General features: G+C 42.1%; 1 non-coding gene across 1 annotated transcript; it reads left to right on the top strand.

Moving 5' to 3' along the window:
* Positions 1-1,092: 1,092 nt before the first annotated feature.
* Positions 1,093-1,199, top strand: LOC144220093 (U6 spliceosomal RNA). Its single transcript, XR_013331618.1, has one exon. It is a non-coding gene; the product is annotated as a U6 spliceosomal RNA (small nuclear RNA).
* The last annotated feature ends 2,551 nt before the right edge of the window (positions 1,200-3,750 follow it).

Raw genomic sequence — 3,750 nt, 5'->3', positions numbered from 1 at the left:
TGCTTCCTGGAGGGCCCAACAACTAAGTCCTCAGGCAGCAGAGCCATGATGGCAAATGGACGAGATGGGGAATTTAGGAGGAAGCAGATGAAAAGTCCACAGGGCTCATAATTTCACCCTATGTTCACACCCAAGGATATGTAATTAGCTTATTATTATTATTATCAGCAGCAGCAGCAAATTCAAGTTAGTTAACATACAGTGTAGTCTTGGTTTCAGGAGTAGCAGCCAGTGATTCATCACTTATATATAATACCCAGTGCTCATCCCAACAAGTACCTTCCTTAGTGCCCATCATTCAGCATCCCTTCAGCAAACGCCTGTTTGTTCTCCATATTTAGGAGTCTCTTATGGTTTGCCTCCCTCTCTCCTTTTACTTATTTTTCCTTCCCTTCCCCTATGTTCATCACCTGAGTTTCTCAAATTCTACATATGAGTGAAATCATATGATATTTGTCTTTCTCTGAGGGAAAAAAAAAAGCTATGCTGGATATTTTCCTTTTGCCTTCCAGATGCAATACCTATCTTTCCCCACTCTACTCCACTAGGGAGGCTGATTCCCTTCTGCTTCTGGCTGGGTTTGGCCAGTGGGAACTACCAGCAGGAGACTGGATGGAATCTTCCCAGCTCTCTCCCCACTGAAGGACCATGGGTTGGCTTGTCCCTCTACTGAAGGCCTGAGCACCTATCAGTGGGTGGTACTTGCACAGGGTTCTGGTAGCTGCTTCCTCCCCTTGCTTCATCCGGCCCAGGGTCCCTAACAGCTCCCCCACTGTGGTGGTCCTGTGGAACTGCACCCTCCCTTTGGTTTCCCCCTATGCAGTTAGTGTGCCTGGCAGGAGTCCAAAGACAGTTTTATTGAGTTATCCAAATTCACTTGGCATAAACTCATTTATTCTGTCAAGCAAATTCTAAATTTGTAGGCATGAAGATCCTATTATTTCTCCAACACTAGGGGAAGCCTGGGTGGCTCAATCAGTTAAGCATCTGACTCTTGATCTCAGCTCAAGTCTTGATTTCAGGATCGTGAGTTCAAGCTCTGTGTTAGCCTCTGTGCTGGGTATAAATTCTACTTTAAAAAATAAGAAGGAGGTGCTCGCTTCGGCAGCACATATACTAAAATTGGAACGATACAGATAAGATTAGCATGACCCCTGTGCAAGGATGACATGCAAATTCGTGAAGCGTTCCATATTTTTTGAGAAACAAGGGGGAGAAGAAGGGGGGAAATGGTGGGGGAAAGGGAGAGAGGCAAACCATGAGAGACTCTTGAATGCTGACAAAAACTGAGGACTGATGGATGTGGGGGGGAGGGGGGATGGGCATGGAAGAGGGCACTAGTGGGGATGAGCACTGGGTGTTATGTGGAAACTAATTTGACAATAAACTATTTGTAAAAAAAAAAGAATTAAAAAAATAAATAAAAGAGGAAAAAAATAAGAAGGAGGAAAAACATGAATAAAAGCAGATTTAGATTCTATTCAATGAACTGATTGAAATATTGAAATACAATCTATCTGCACCTTATTCTAGTTATGTTCATTTACCATAAGTAACATAGAAACTGTCAGAAGCAATATACAGTCATATTAAAGCTTATTAAACGTCAGCATACTATATGAAATAAAACATCCCATCTGCATGAAAAATCTCTCAGGATTAACAAATGAGATCCTTGTGGTTAATATAATTGTTTTCCATCCTCAAGCAAATATCTCCACCTCAAGTGGGACTCTGATTTCTCCCATACATTGAATGGTGAATTGAAGAAAGTAGGTTAAGACAGTGCTTCCAAAATTCTTTATTTCTTTATATTTTTTATGCTTCCTTGTTTTTTAAAATGTTTTATTTATTTCTGAGAGAGAGAGAGACAGTGTAAGCAGGGGAGGGTCAGAGAGAGAGGGAGACACAGAATCCGAAACAGGTTCCAGGCTCTGAGCTAGCTGTCAGCACAGAGCCCAATGCGGGGCTCAAACCCATCAACCGTTAGGTCACGACCTGAGCTGAATTCAGACGCTTAACCGACTGAGCCACCCAGGTGCCCCTTTCAACTTTTCCTTTGAGAAGTTAAGAAAGCTTTGAACTTTCTCTCAGACACAGTATGAACATGCGCATACTTACAAAAATAATGGCTATGGTTTCAGATAATTTTGGAAAAGCTTGGATCTTATAGTTCTTGAGCCTCACATTATGAAGTTTTGAACAACAGGCAGGTAAGAAAACAGTACAACTCTAGAGGACTGGGTTTGGTGGGCCACAAACTGATGTAGATACCAGTGCACATAACACATCCGCACGCACATACATGCACATACAATGCCCATAGTTCAACAGTAAAACCCGGAATATTAGTCAAAGAAAAAAAGACAACAAATATATATAAGGACATCCGTGTGTGTGTGTGTATACGTGCACACACACCCAAATGTCAATTTTTAAAGTGTTTTTTTTTGTTTTTTTGTTTTTTTGTTTTTTGAGAGAGAGAGAGAGCAAGCAAGGAAGCAGAAGAGAGAGGGAGACACAAAATCTGAAGCAGGCTCCAGGCTCTGAGTTGTCCGCATAGAGTCGGCAGTGGGGCTCACACTTGTGAACCATGAGACTGTGATCTAAGCCAAAATCAGACACTTAACTGACTGAGAAACCCAGGCACCCCTGCCCAAAGTCATTTTTAAGTAAACATTTCAACAAAAAAATCTGTTCTTATTACACAGATTTATAGTTAGCAAAACCTAGTCCTAGATATTCTAACAGACTCGTGGCTTATTCTAATGCTTAGCCAATTCAGAGATGATGTCAAGAAATTTGAGTGTTTCCACCAGAATGTACCAAGTGCCTCTTAAAGTCAAATATTGGAATTAAAATCATGATCTTCACCCTTTTCTGATGTTTGTCCCATCTCAACCTAGTGCAACCTTTTATGGCTTATGCACAAACATTGACAAATTGCCTGGGCTGGAAACATGAGTGATATTGATGATTATTTCTCCCTCACCAATAAATCCTAACAATTATATCTCAAAGCATCTCAGATGTGCTCTTCCCTTCTCCCTCTTCCTGGTCATTCATTATTTAGCCCCTCATGCATACTGTAAAAAGTGATTTTACTTCCCAACTTCTTTTCATTTTCACACCACTGCTGGTTATCTTACTGAAATACACAGCTGATCTTGCCATTGGCTACTCCTGCTTGGAACATCAGAAGGGTCTTCTCTTTATCTCTGCCAGGAGGAGTGTCTAAGGTCTTTACCTCCCAAGGTGTGAGGAAGCCTGTCTCCTCAGCCCCTGTCCCCTACTTGCCCCCCTGTTTATACACCAAAGGCACAAATCACTGCCATTTCTCAATGCTGTCTGGCTTTCTCAAGACTTCATGTCTTTTTTTTTTTTTTTTTTACAAATAGTTTATTGTCAAATTAGTTTCCACATAACACCCAGTGCTCATCCCCAAGAGTGCCCTCCTCCATGCCCCTCCCCCCTCCCCCCTACATCCATCAGTTCTCAGTTTTTGTCAGCATTCAAGAGTCTCTCATGGTTTGCCTTTCTCCCTTTCCCCCACCATTTCTCCCCTTCTTCTCCCCCTTGTAATGTCTTTCTACCCTATGCCTTGACTTCCATCTGCTTGGATAGGGCCTTCTCATCCTTTAAGTGTACCTAGATGCCAAGTCTTCAGCAGCAATCATTGACCATGCCAGGGCAACTAATCCCTCTCTTTCCTGCTGCAGGAACACACTGGCTTCTACAATAGCATCAGTT

Source organism: Crocuta crocuta, unplaced genomic scaffold, assembly GCF_008692635.1.
Source record: "Crocuta crocuta isolate KB4526 unplaced genomic scaffold, BGI_CrCroc_1.0 scaffold209, whole genome shotgun sequence".
Classification (NCBI taxonomy): Eukaryota; Metazoa; Chordata; class Mammalia; order Carnivora; family Hyaenidae; genus Crocuta; species Crocuta crocuta.
The sequence above is the reverse complement of the archived record's forward strand: the minus strand, read 5'-3'. Positions and strand labels throughout refer to the sequence as shown.